Source organism: Ornithorhynchus anatinus, chromosome 5, assembly GCF_004115215.2.
Source record: "Ornithorhynchus anatinus isolate Pmale09 chromosome 5, mOrnAna1.pri.v4, whole genome shotgun sequence".
Classification (NCBI taxonomy): Eukaryota; Metazoa; Chordata; class Mammalia; order Monotremata; family Ornithorhynchidae; genus Ornithorhynchus; species Ornithorhynchus anatinus.
The window spans coordinates 94,336,087-94,351,024 of NC_041732.1; positions in this window are offsets into that span (position 1 = coordinate 94,336,087).

Here is a 14,938-nt window from a genome sequence, read left to right on the forward strand (position 1 = left end):
CAGGGGAATCAGGTTGTCCCACACGGGGCTCACAGTCTTCATCCCCATTTTACAGATGAGGGAACTGAGGCCCAGAGAGGTTAAGTGACTTGCCCACAGTCACACAGCTGACAAGCGGCAGAGCTGGGATTCGAACTCATGAGCCCTGACTCCAAAGGCCGCGCTCTTTCCACTGAGCCACGCTGCTTGATTAAGACTGTGAGCCCCATGGGGGACATGGACTGGGTCCAACCTGATAAGCTTGTCTGTACCCCAGCACTTAGAACAGTGCCTGCCACATAGCAAGCAGTTAACAAATGTCATAAGAAAAGAGCATTGTTCCAAGTTTGGGGGCAAAGAGAGAACATTTGGTAGACAAGCTCCCTGGCTTCAAGGAGCTTGCATTTAACGGGTTCCATTGCTTTTAATCAGAACAAACTTTCCTGTCTCAGATTCTAAGAACTTAGGACTCTAAGCAATGTAATTCCTGGGTCAGAGCAAAGGTTCACCCGCCAATGTTCTGTCCCCAACAGTAGCAACAGGATGCTTAGAGGTCTCTCCAAGCCGCCCTCTGTCGCGAGCCCCCCCGGTTCATACCTACCAGGACCTTCCTGGACTGGGGGGGGGGAGTCTCAGTGATGTAGTAAAGTCAAACCACACCTCTGATCATCAAGACTATTGTGAAAAGTTGTTTTTTTACTTAGTTTTTCCAATGTGCAAGGAAGTGACATAGACAGACACTCTCACCACTCCACCAAGGATCCAGGACCAGTCTGTGGCCAGAGGAGCCCGTTCTGCCAATGCCTCTTTCTACTTCCAAGTGCTGCTCTTCTGCTGCAAGCACTTCTCTGGGTGCTTCTGCTCCTCTCTGTGTAAACCTCCAGGTGTACCCCAAGCAACCGCCTTTTATTGGCCTCAGGCATGGCAGCTGTGGCTCTACATAGCAGTCATTGATTAGTTCAGACCCATTACCGGGTAGAAAAGGGAGAGAAAGCCATGCGTCCCTCCATGCTCCCCCAGGCCCACAATCACCTGCCCCAAGTAGAGCCCATCATTCCTGTTGTTCAGATCACAAACAGGCACATTAATAAGGCAGTTAATTGTGGGCTCACCACACTCTCCTTAACATCCATTCTCCAAGCCCTCAGTACAGCGCTCTGCATGTAGTAAGCCCTCAATAAATACCATTGATTCATTGATTGATAGGTGTCCGTTTCAGTCTACATCTTTTCGAACCTCAGCATCCTCTAAGTCTTAAGGTCTTTCCTCTTCAGAGAGCTTCTTCATCCTCTTGACTGTCTCGGAGAGCCTTCTCTGTACCTTTCCACCCCTATAAGCCCTCCTTTCGTCTTCTCCCACTCTTTTCTGCGTTGCTCTGACTTGCTCCCTTTATTCATCCACCCCACAACACTTATCTGTAATTTATTCATTTATAGTAATGTCTCTCTCCTCCCTCTAGACTGTAAGCTTGTTGTGGGCAGGGAATGTGTCTGTTTATTGTTATATTGTACTCACCCAAGAGCTTAGTACAGTGTTGTGGACACAGTAAGCACTCACTGAATGCAACTGAATGATTGAATGAACCTTCAGAGATGTAGTAACCAGAGCTGCATTTGGTCTTCCATCTGAGGGAGTTCCCCCCAAGGCAGCAGATTCAGGGGAGGCGAATCGGTTGGTTTTTGTATCCACCATTCTTTGGCATTCGACTCCGTCCCCCACAAAGTTCTTCCTCGAAATAGCTCCCAGCCAGTTGCTACTTCAGCAGATCTCCTTATTCTCGTCCAAATTCACGGCTCCTGTTTCGTTTTGTTTTGTTGTCTGTCGCCCCCATTTAGACTGTGAGCCCGTCGTTGGGCAGGGATTGTCTCTATCTGTTGCCTAATTATACATTTCAAGTGCTTAGTACAGTGCTCTGCACATAATAAGTGCTCCATAAATACGATTGAATGAATGAATGAATATCAAAACCATCAGGACTTGCCCTCGTTCAGCCTCGGGATATCGTGGTGCAGATCAAGAGGGAAAGCAGACAGACATAAATTCTGAAATGGATATTGGCTCTCCAGACCTACGGGAGCATTAATCCAGCACGGGTTTGGTCTCCACAGAGCCAAAATCCCTCCCAGAGGCTTCCCCGGTGCCAGCGAGGGCAGGACTGGGCCTAGGGAAGGATAGTTGTGGTTTTTGCCATGGGAGCACCCTCTCCGTAATGTCCTCCTTTGACTCCTGCCAATATCTTTGCACCTAGCGAAGGGGAGAAGTAAAGTAGCCTGGCCTGGGAGGTTGAGCTGAGGGGGGCAGAGAGTCAGAGAGCAGGAGAGGGAAATTAGTATACGCTCCTCATGCCAGTCCTCCTCCCTCTTATTTTCAGTCCATTGGATGAGAATGAGGGGCACTGAAGACTTGGCGTTATTCAGGAAGGTGTGGGCACTGGTCCCCTCCTCATTTACTTATTCATTTATTTGTTTATTTAGTTTTTGCACTTACTGAACTTTTGGCTGTAGCTCTATTTTCCCTGTGTTCTCACTATGTGTCTATCTATATCACTATCACTATCTATATCAGCCCCTTTTCTCCCATCATCAGAGTCCTCCAACAATTAATCATCTCTTTCTGCATCAAGGAGAAGCCCTTAACCCCTGGCTTTCAATCAATCAATCAATCAGTGGTATTTATTGAGCACTTACTATGTTCGGAGCACTGTACTAAGCTCTTGGGACAGTGCAAGACAACAGAATTAGTGGACATGTCTCCTGCCCCTAAGGAGTTTAAAGCATTTAGTCAGCTCTCTTCTCTTCTACCCCCTCCCAAATTATCTTCATTCCTTTCCTGCTACAACCCAGCTCACTTCTCTCCTCTCAAGCGAACCTACTCATTGTGCCTCTTTCCCGTTTCTCACTGCCAACCCTTCCCCCTCTAGACTGTAAACTTACTGTGGCCATGAAATGTGTCTTCTTATTGTTATAGTGTACTTTCCCAAGCGCTTAGTACAGTGCTCTGCACACAGTAAGCATTCAATAAATACGATTGATTGAATGAATGAATGAACGAACGAAGGAACGCACGAACGAAACTCTTGCACAGGCCCTCCTTCCTGTCTGGAATTTTCTCCCCCTTCACACGGGGCAAACCTCTGCTCTTCCCGAGTTTTGAAGCCTACTAAAAATCACATCTCCTCCAGGAGGTCTTCCCTGATTAATCTTTCCTCTCCCCACTCTACCACTCCAGGACTTCCGCATCACTCACCCCCTGCTTCTGTACAGTATCAATGATCAGATCTTTAAACGTCGTCGTTTCCCTCTCCCTGCAACTTATTCTAATGTCTATCTTCCCCACTGGACTGTGGACTCCTTGAAGGCAGGGATTGGGCCTATAACTCTACTGGACTCTCCCAAACTCTAAATACAGTGTTCTGCACAGAGCTAGCACTCAATAAATATTATAGATTAATCGGTTGGCCGTAAGTTCCTCAAGGGCAAGAGCTTATTTTCTACATTTACCGTAGGCTCCCAGTGCTCTGAATTTCCTAGGGCTCTCCCCTCAGTAAGGGCTCAATAAATAGGGATGAGATTCATTTTTCTATATTTCTTGTAGGCTCCCAGTGCTCCGAATTGTCCAGTGCTCTGCCCTCAGCAAGGGCTCAATAAATACGGACGAGGATACCAGTGATGGTGATGACTCACAAATGTTATGCTGCTTCTTGCCAATTTTCTACACCTGGACACTTTCCAAGCTCGATCCGGGTTTGCTATGGCTTGAGGCAGGCATGGGGAAGTACAGTGCTCTGCACACAGTAAGCGCTCGATAAATACGACTGAATGAACGAGGGCCCGTTTAGGGAGCAAATCCCTGAAAACCTGGAGGTGGGGTCTTCTCCTGCCTCCGTCTCCCCTGCTACCAGGCCCCCATCCCCCTTTGGACGAATGTTCCCCTTGCTTTTAGGATGGAAAACCGAAGCTTCAGCTTGGGCGCCCCTGCCCTTCCGGTCAAAATCCAAGCAGGCTCCCTGTCTTGAGGGGCAGTTTTCCTCCTCCTGGATGGGGTGGGGACCCTTGCCGCTGACTAACAGCAATGCCCCTCCTCTTCCCAGAATAAGGAAGAGGGAAACGAATCTCACGAAGCCCTCGTCGCATTCACGGGGACGATACCATGGAGTCCTCGGCTGCTCCGTGGGCGGCCGGCCCGGCCCAGAAGGCCTTCCTGTGACTCAGAGTTACAATGGGGGAGGGGAAACTGGTTCAGGCTCAAGCCCAGAGCCTCTAGCAGAGGGTGGTGGTAAATGTAAACAGCACGCGTGGGAACGGGCAGCTCTATAATCAGGGGTGAGGCAGCAAGGCCCGGGGGTGCCCCAGAACCCAGAATCCCCCGGGCCAATCGTTGGCTCATCAGCGGCGGCTCGCTGGGAGGCCTTCAGCGGGCCGACACGTCGGACCCAGCACTGGCTTCAGGTCTCCCTTCGGGAAAGCAGAGATGGTCACGCAGCCACTCCAGCAGCGTAGCCTTGTGGAGGGAACATGGGCCTGGAAGTCAGAGGGCTTGGGTTCTAATCTCGGATCTGTCAATTGCTTACTCTGTGACCTTGAGCTGGTCACCTCACCTCACCGTGTCTCGCTTTCCTCAACTGTAAATGGGGATTATATCCTACTCCCTCCAACTTAGACTGTGAGTTCCATTTGGGACAGGGACTGGGTCTAACCTGATAAACTTGTATCTACCCAAATGTTCTAATCCCAGATCCTCCACTTGCCTGTTGCATGACCTTGAACAAGGGTCTTGACGTCTCTGTGCCTCAGTTTCCTCATCTGTACAATGGGGATCCTGTTCTCCCTTCTCCTTAGACTATGGGCCCCATGTGGAACAGCGACTGTGTCTGACCTAGTTCAGTGCTAGGCACATAGCATGCGCTTCACCAATATAATGATTATTCTTAATGTCCAGCGAGCTCAGGTCTGCCCAAGTCACTCAACCCCTTTGTGCAAGGGAAAAATTGCTCCTCCAAATTTAATCGTATTTATTGGGCGCTTACCGTGTGCAGAGCACTGTACTGAGTGCTTGGAAAGCACAGTTCAGCAATAAAGAGAGACAATCCCTGCCCACACCTGACTCACAGTCTAGAAGGAGGGAAAAAGACATCCAAACAAGTAAACAGGCATCACTATAAATAGAATTATAGATATATACACATCAAAAGAAGTAAACAGGTATCAATATAAATAGAGTTATAGATACCTAAATATATACACAAGTGTTGTGGGGCGGGGGTGGGGGGGGGGAGAGCAAAGGGAGCGCGTCGGGGCAACGTGGAGGGGAGCAGGAGCTGAGGAAAGGGGGACTGAGTTTGGGAAGGCCTCTTGGAGGAGGTGAGCTTTCAGTAGGGCTTTGAAGGGGAGATGTGTGATTGGCGGATTTGAGGAGGGAGAGTGTTCTAGGTCAGAGGTAGGACCTGGGCCAGGTGTCAATGTTGGGACAGGCGAGAACGAGGCACAGTGAGAAGGTTAACACCCAAGGAGCGGAGTGTGCGGGCTAGGATGTAGAAGGAGAGAAGGGAGATGACATAAGTGGGGGCAAGGGGATGGAGAACTTTGAAGCCAATAATGAGGAGTTTTTGCTTGATACTGAGGTTGATAGACCAGACTCTTGAGGAGCGGGGTGACAAGCCCAGAACGTTTCCGTAGAAAGATAATCCCGGCAGCAGAGTCAAGTATGGACTGAAGTGGGGAAGAGACAGAGACATGGAAATCTGTTTCCATGAGCTCCTTCCCAGAGGGTCCAAAAGGCAGGAAGTTCTCTACAGAGCTGTGCTGATGGCTGGGAGTTGATGGTTGGAACTGTGACCTGAGTGTGGGAAAAGATAAGTGGGGCGAGATGAGAGAGGCTAGAGGAAAATTAAGAAATTGCTGGGCCACAAGCCCAGTGCTCCCTCATCTCTTCAGGAGCCAGAATCAGCTTCTCGATTGCCGCTACTGGATATTACCTCCCACCAGGATGGATATTAGCATTAAGACAGTGGAACAGCAACAAGAACAGAGCCGTGGAGTTAATCTGGGGAACCTTTGAAAGAGCACGGGCTTTGGAGTCAGGGCTCATGAGTTCGAATCCCAGCTCTGCCACTTGTCGGCTGTGTGACTGTGGGCAAGTCACTTCACTTCTCTGTGCCTCAGTTCCCTCATCTGTAAAATGGGGATTAAGACTGTGAGCCCCACGTGGGACAACCTGATTCCCCTATGTCTACCCCAGCGCTTAGAACAGTGCTCGGCACATAGTAGGCGCTTAACAAATACCAACATTATTATTATTATTATTATTCTTGCAAGGAGGCCGGGAAAGGGAGGAATATTCGCCTACTACACTTTTGATATATTCTGTAATGGAGATCCCCTGTTGATCTGTTTTACCTTGGTTCATTTTTTACGGTATTTGTTAAGCACCTACCATGTGCCAGGAACTGTACTAGGTGCTAGAGTAATAATAATAATGATGGTATTTGTTAAGCATTTAAGCTAATCCAGTTGGGTACGGTCATCCCACATGGGGCTCACAGTCTTAATCCCCATTTTACAGCTGAGGTAGCTGAAACACTGAGAAGCTTAAGTGACTTGCCCAAGGTCACTCAGCAGACCAGGGACAGATCTGGGATTAGAATCCAGGTCGTTCTGGCTTCCAAGGCTTCCCTGAGAAACACCAACACGTGCTCAGGATGGTTCCTTAGAGTCAGCCCCCAGTGGATGAATTGCTGCTGCTGTGCCCCCAGCGCCAATGAAATGCATTTCTGCCATACCTCTGGCAGGTCTGAAGCATACTTCAGGGAAGGATTTGCAGTTGTAATTTATGAGGTGCACCTCCAAAGTGCCAAACTAATTCTAGACAATAAGATAAACTTAATACAGCTTGATCTGGTTAGATAAGACTCGTGCTTCAGAATTCACAAACAACTAATCCCACCTCTAAATCCAACCTGGGTAGCTTAATGCCAGCAAATGCATCCGCTTGTCAGACAGTGTTTGGGGGCTCTTCCATCCCCCATACGTCTTCTGCTGGGCATTACCCCAAATCTAAGCAAGTTGGCAGCAGAACGAACTGAACGTCACAGAACCCTTAGTCACCCCAGCACCTACCGTCAATCGAGTGGATTCTTGGGCCAAACAACAAGCACGCTGGAATGTACGCTTCAGAACCTAAAGCCTCGGTCTGCATGGGCTCAGACCAACAGATTTCAGCTGAACCTGAATGAGGACAGCAAAACTAACTGTTTGCCAATAATAACTGCGGTATTTGTTAAGCGTTTACTATGTTCCAGGCACTGTACTAAGCACTGGGGTGGATACAAGCAAATTGGGTTGGTCAGAGTTCCTGTCCCACGTGGGGCTCACGGTGTCAATCCCCATTTTACAGACGAGGGAAATGGGGCCCAGACAAGTGAAGAGACCTGAGGGGAAAGGAAGCTAAAAACGTCTGTGCCGTTAAGAAATTTGTGGAGTGCGAATTTTTTCATTTTAGAAACGAGAATTGATTTCGCACTGTGTGAGCTCAATCGGTGCCAGAGTAATGCAGCATTGAAGTCTGGCAGGGCTACCTTGAAACACACTTCATACTTTTGACAAACTCAACCCTTTGACGAAAACTGTTTGCATTCCAATGAGCTATCAAAATCAAAAACCACTCCCATCACAAGTGCTGGCAAATGAAAGGCATTTCAAAATGATGCCGCCTCTCCGTCTTACGTATTGACAGTCTGGAAAAAATCACCACTTCGCCCTCTGGCAGAAAAAATAAAAACATCATGGTACCGCTACGGACTAGAGAATGGACAATGACTCTGTCACTGTATCTATTTCTTTGAAGGCCGTTGAAATCACAGCTAAAACCAGGTCGTACTTTTCTTTCTCTCGGGTCTGATTTAAACCCCTTGTTCGTAGAAAGAGACTGGATGAACCTGGAAGATCAAATGATACCTCGTCTCTTTCTTCAGCCACAATCCTGCTGTTTCACCGAAGGGCAGATCAGCAGAGCTCATGCTTGGGGTCAATCACACCCATGCTTTATCCCGCAAAACTCCGTGGCCCGTCCAAACCTCACCAATGGAATCTGCTCCCAACAGCAAGCTGGCCTGACTCCTGAACGAGGATCAGGCCCACAGAGAGAACCAGAACACCTAAACAGAACCCAACAGGGGAAAGGTTTCAGGAGATTAGCATCACCCTGTGGGACCAGGGGCAGCCTTTCGCCTGAAAAGCCTTCAAATATCTTTGGGATTAAAAGCAGAAGGCAAAGGTTGCTGGGTTTTTTTTTTTCATTTGTTTGTTTGTTTATTTTTCTTGGTATTTGTGAAGAACTTACTGTGTGCCAGGAATCATAATTAGTGCTGGGGTAGAGACAAGTTAATCAGGTTGGACACATTCCCTGTCCCACGTGGGACTCACAGTCCTAATCCCCATTTAACAGAAGAGGTAACTGAAGCACAGAGAAGTGAAGTGATTTGCCCAAGGTCACACAGCAAAGTAGCGTAGCCGGGGTTAGAACCCAGATCCTTCTGACTCCCAGGCCCACGTTCTAACCACTAGGGCTTGCTTCTTCTCTTGTTGTCATACCCAATTAGAGATAGGGAATTGATCATGAAAATCACAATCATGTCAGTATTAGACTTCAAAAAAAATCCCTATCAGGATCATCATCACACACCCCTACCGGCCCCCACCCCCACCACACTCCCACACGCCCACAGAAATGCTTGGAGTGATGCTAGAATTGGGCTGTAAAAGAAAACATAAACTTGTGAAAAAAAATGTTTTTCTACTCAGTTAAAACATTTCCTGGTCTTTTTTCCCTGGGCCCAGTTCTCAATTCTCCAGCCTAGTTAGTCCTGGCAGCCTAGAGAGATTAAAAAGTTGACTCACTCTGTTGCTCAAAGGGGCAGACAATGCTGTCGGGAAGCCTGCTCTTGAAAAAGAAGTGGAAACGCTGGTTTTATTTATTTGTGCAGTGGGCCCGGCCCAGGGAAGTAGGCGGGTGTGGCCTGTGGTCTCCACTCCTTCTAAAGCTGCTCTCTCCCCCAGGGGTTGGGGTTGGGGGGCGGTCAGAGTCTCTTCCTGCGGAGAACCCGCTTTCAGAGAGAGGATGAGGTCCGGGACCCTAGTTGAGGCCATCGGCAAAAGGGGCGGTCCGACCAAATATTAATAACCATGGTATCTTTTAAGGGCTGACTAGAGGCCAAGCACTGGGGAGGGTACAAAAGCATCAGATCAGACTCGGTCCCTGTCCCACAGAGTCTAAGTAGGAGGGAGAACAGATACTAAACCCCCATTATCCAGATAAAGAAACCCAGGCACAGAGAAGTTAACCGATTTGCCTGAGGTAACCCAGCAGGCAAGAGGCAGAGCCAGAATTAAAACTCCAGTCTCCGGACTCCAGTGCGGGGCTCTTTCCAGTAGGCTACACTATTTCCAGTTGGCCCGGCTGGGAAAGTCCAAAGCCCAACCGGTCCAGTTCAGGTTCTAATAAAGTTTCATTGTCAGGAGAGGGGACGGAAGAGAAAGAGAGGGCTCAGACGGCTGCTGCCAGCGCGTTACTCTCCGCACTTCAGCCTCTGCAGGTTGGGGCCTGTGACACGGGCTCCCGGGCCAACAGGCAGTCAAAGCACTGACTTGTTGGAGATGGTGCTCGCGAAGACAAGCACTGCGCCCCTTCAAAGGTCAAAGGCCTGCATCTCCAAAACTTTTATTTTTAACTAGGACACACCCACACCCGCACATCCACCCACCCATACGCGCACACACACATAAACAATAACTGAAGACAAGCCCATGGGAAAGCTTGATTTGAGACTGTTTACTTCTTGGATCCCATGACTGAAATGTCTTGGCCCTCTGGAAACTGCAACTCAGAGCCGGGGATCCTTTTGGGTGGTTGAGAGGGGTTGAGGTGAGAGCTGTTTTAAGGTGAGGTGCGAAGTGTCCTTAGGGTAAAAGCAAAGCCCTGAGCTTGATCTTCTTTGGGGATGGAGAGGAGGGTGAGTGTCAGGGGAGTTATCTTAGCTCTCTAAGACAGCTTCTGGAGTACAGCGGGCAAGTCAACTCAAACACTCAGCCTGTTGTTGGGTTGGGATTGTCTCTGTTGCCGAATTGTACTTTCCAAGTGCTTAGTACAGCGCTCTGCACACAGTAAGCGCTCAATAAATACGATTGAATGAAGGAAGGAAGGAACTCAGGGGCATTTACTGAATGCTTACTATGTTCGGTGCACGTACTAAACATTTTTGTATGGCAATCATCCATGTCCAGGGCCTCGATCTCCTATTAAATTTTATATTTTGGAATTTCCATCTGGTTGGCTCGCTGCAAATTTCTCGAGGAGAGGGACCCTGTTGTTTACTTTTATTTTATGTTCTCCGGCACCTAAGCATAGTGCTTTATACCCCATGCATACTCAGTGCAGTTCTCTGAATGAAGTAGGTATTCAATAAGTAAACGACGATGGTAATTGTTGAGGAAGATGAGAAGAGAGGAAGGGAAGAAGAGAGATAGTTTAGAATTCATGTTTACTGAATTGAAGACTTATGGAACTAAATCAGTCAATAATACTAGGTGCAGAGCACTGTACTAAGTGCTCAAGAGAGTTCAATATAATTAACATCAATGAATAGTCTTTCTTAAGCACTTACTATGTACCAAGCACCATACTAAGGGCTAAGGTAGATACAAGATAATCACCCCGGACACAGTCCCCGTCCCTCAACAGGCTCACAGTCTAAGTAGGTTGAAGAACAGGTGTTGAATCCCCATTTTACAGATGAAGAAACCGAGGCACAGAGCAGTCTGGTGATGTGGCCAAAGTCCCACAGTAGGCGGGTGACAGAGATGGGATTAAAACCCAGGTCCTCTGACTCCCAGGTCTATGCTTTTTCTACTAGGCCACACTGTTTCCATACTGAGCGCTTACTGTGCGCAGAGCCCTATCCTAAATGTTTAGGAGGGTGCAATACAGTAGAGCAGCTAGAGCTTATTGTGGGCTGGCAACATGTCTGTTTATTGCTATACTGTACTCTCCCAAGCGCTCAGTTCAGTGCTTTGCACACAGCAAGCGCTCAATAAATTTGATCGAATGAATTGAATGAATGAATCCCCGCCATCTAGGAACTTACAGTCTAAACAGGGGAGACAGGCTCTGAAATAAATTACAGAATGGGGAAAGTAATAGAATACAGAGATAGGTACACAGGTGCTTCTTTTAAGTGTACTTAGGGGAATGGCATGCAGGGTGGAGAAGGTAGGGGGTTGAGAACCCAGGAGCTTATTCATTCATTCATTCAATAGTATTTATTGAGCGCTTCCTATGTGCAGAGCACCGTACTAGCGCTTGGAATGTACAAATCAGCAACAGATAGAGACGGTCCCTGCCCACTGATGGGCTTACGGTCTAATCAGATAATTATGGTATTTGTTAAGCGCTTACTAGGTGCCAAGCACTGTTCTAAGCACTGGGGTAGGTACAGGGTAATGAGGTTGTCCCACTTGGGGCTCTCATTTTTTAATTCCCATTTTACAGATGCGGTAAGTGAAGCACAAAGAAGTGAAGTGACTTGCCCAAGGACACCCAGCAGCCAGCTTAGGTGGTGCAGATGTGCTGAAGTGGCAGGTGGGAAGCATATAGGTTGTGGAGGTGAGAGAGATTAATCAGGGAAGGTCTCCTGGGGAGATTTCAGATTGCAATAAAGGATGATTCCAGTAAAGTGGGGCTTTGGAGGTTTGGGCAACGGAAGATTTGGATCAGCATGACCTCGTGGAAGGAGCATGGACTTGGGAGTAAGAGGACTTAGTTTCTAATCCTGATTCTGCCACTCGCTTGCTATGTGACCTTGGGTAAGTTACCTAACTTCTCTGTGCCTCAGTTTCCTGTACGTTAGGGATTCGATACCTGTTCTCCCTCCCACTAAGTCTCGGAGCCTCTGAGTCTCTGATACAGACTGTGTCGTCTAATTAACTTGTATCTACCCCAGATCTTAAAACGGTGTTCGGTGCATAGTAAGTGTTTAACAAATGCCACGATGATTATCGTTATTACGGTGGGAGTAGAACTGCTCTTTAGCTGCCTCCTCTTCCTGCTCAGGATCAACAGAACTGTGATCTGCCCCTGCTCTGAAGCCCTCTGGCCTGGGAGTTTCAAAGAGGACACTCTGACCGCGACCTTCCCCATTCTTGTGTGAGGAAGAGGCTGGAAAAACCAAGATGTACAGACGACCAGTCTACACTGGGAACCGTAATGACTGCCACCTGCTTCACTGGTGAATCTGCCTGTGCCCTCCCCCTACTTCCAATTGCACTCAATCTGGCAGAGGAAGCTGGTCTTCACTGTTGAAAGTAATGACTGTCCAAAAATCTGGACCCCATATGCTGGTGACATCACCCCTACCCTGCCTGAAGCAACATGCCCAGTTGATCAATCAATCGGTGGTATTTATTGAGTGCCTACTGAGCACAGAGCATTGTGCTAAGCATTTTGGAGAGCAGAAGAGAGTAAGTAGACATGATCTCTGCCCTTGAGGAATAATAACAACCGTGCTTACTGTGTGCCAGTCACTGTAGTAAGCGCTGGGATGGTTACAAGCAAATCGGGTTGGACACAGTCCCTGTCCCACATGGGGCTCACGGTCTCAAACTCCCATTTTGCAGACGAGGTGACTGAGGCCCAGAGAAGTGAAGTGACTCGCACACAGCAGACAAGTGGTGGAGCTGGGATTAGAATCCCTGACCTTCTGACTCCCAGGCCCGTGCTCTATCCACGGCACCGTGCTGCTTCTCTCGCAGCCGCCGCTTTGCGGATGTCTGCCCAATGCCCCCAGAACGTAAGGTGGACAGGTGGAGTCTGGGCTCTCCTGACCCTGCCAATTTCTCCAGGGTCTTTCCATGCCCCTCCCAGGCCAGGGTGAACGTGGAGGCCCTAGCCAAGCCTGGAAACTACTTAGCAGGAGCTGCAGGAGAATGAAGCTAAGAGTTCACCATTCAGGGGAGGGGCAGAAAAGCAGTGGGCAAAGAATCTCTTCAATTCGAGGACAGAGATGTCCCCTGTACAACTAACCCAGCGGCCATCCCAATTTGGGCGTTGCTTAAAGCCCTGGAACGTCAGATTGCGGTGGGTCCAAGAGGAGTAAGGGAAGAGGAGCCGAGGCTGGGGGGGCGGACAGAGGCTCGGGGTTGGGGGGCTAAGGGCCCCAAGGCCGGAGCTACTGCTGCTCCTCCTCTTTTTCTCTTCCCTCTGTCTCCGTCCCTCTCCGTCTCTGCTTCTCTCTGTGGGCAACCCCCTGCCTCCTCCCGGCATTGGGAGTGGGGAGCGGGCCTGCGCCGGGAGGCCATTCTGAGGAGAGCGGCAGTGAGTCTCTGGGTTGAGGCCACTGCATTCATCGCCTCCAGGCTCTCCGGAGCTGGCAGCCTGGAGCAGGGGCAGGGACAGGGGCAGGGACAGGAGCAGGGGCAGGGAGCGGGGCAGGGGTAGGGGCAGGGATAGAGGCAAGGATGGGGCAGGGACAGGAACAGGGGCAGGGACAGGGACAGGGGCAGAGACTAGGACAGGGCTGGGGCAGGGACAAGGGCAGGAACAGGGGCAGGGGCAGGGATAGGAACAAGGCCAGGGAGGCAGGGATAGGAACAAGGACAGAGACGGGGCAGGAGCAGGGACGGGGATAAGGACAGAGGCAGGGACGGGGCAGGGACAGGAGCAGGGGCAGGGACAGAGGCAGGGACGGGGCAGGGACGGGACCAGGAGCAGGGATAGGGACCGGGGCAGGCGCAGGGACAGGGGCAGAGACTAGGACAGGGCTGGGGCAGGGACAAGGGCAGGAACAGGGGCAGGGACAGGAACAAGGACAGAGACGGGGCAGGAGCAGGAGGACGGGGCAGAGAAAAGGACAAGGGGCAGATAGAGAAGCAGTGTGGAAAGAACCTGGCCTTGGGAGTCGAAGGTCGTGGGTTCTAATCCAGGCTCTGCCCCTTGTCAGCTCTGTGACTTTGGACAAGTCACTTAACTTCTCTGTACCTCATTTATCTCATCCGTAAAATGGCGATTAAGACTGTGAGCCCCACACGGGACGACCTACCTTGTATCTACCCCAGCGCTTAGAACCGTGCTCGGCACACAGTAAGCACTTAACAAATACCGCAGCATATGCATATAAAAGGACAGGAACAGGGGCAGGGACGGGGACAAGGACAGGGGCGGGGGCAGGAACTGGGATGGGGCAGAGACAAGGACAGGGAAAGGGCAAGGCCAGAGACGAAGGCAGGGGCAGGGACGGGGCAGAGAACAAGGAAAGGGAAGGAGCAAGGACAGAGACAAAGGCAGGGGTAGGGACGGGGTCAAGGACAGGGACAGGAGCAGGGGCAGGAACTGGGACGGAGCAGAGGCAAGGACAGGGACAAAGGCAGGGACAGGGGAAGAGGCAGAGACAAGGACAGGGGCAGGGGCAAGGACAGAGGCCAAGGCAGGGGCAGAGACAAGAACAGGGACAGGAACTGGGATGGGGCAGAGAAAAAAGGACAGGGAAGGGGCGAGGACAGAGACAAAGGCAGGGGCTGGAGCGGAGACAAGGACGGGGCAGGGACAGGCACGGGAGCAGAGGCAGAGACAGGGACGGGGGCAGGAACCGGGACGGGGAAGGAGCAAGGACAGAGACAAAGGCAGGGGAAGGGACAGGGACGTGGGGGTCCCAGCAGCCGACGGCCCGGAGGGTCACAGTCCCCAGGGCACATTCCTAGGTGCAGACACACAGAGACACACAGAGAGGCTTCCCCCTCCCTTCCCCTCCCCGCCCCGCCCCCGATGCGGCGGCCGGTCCCCGTTTAGGGGAGGAGGAGGAGGAGGAGGAGGAGGAGGAGGAGAGGAAGACGAGGGAGACGAGGAAGAGAGGGAGGAGCGGGAGGAGGAGAAGGAGGAGGAGAGAGTGGGCGGAGGGGAGGGAGGGTCCACTGAG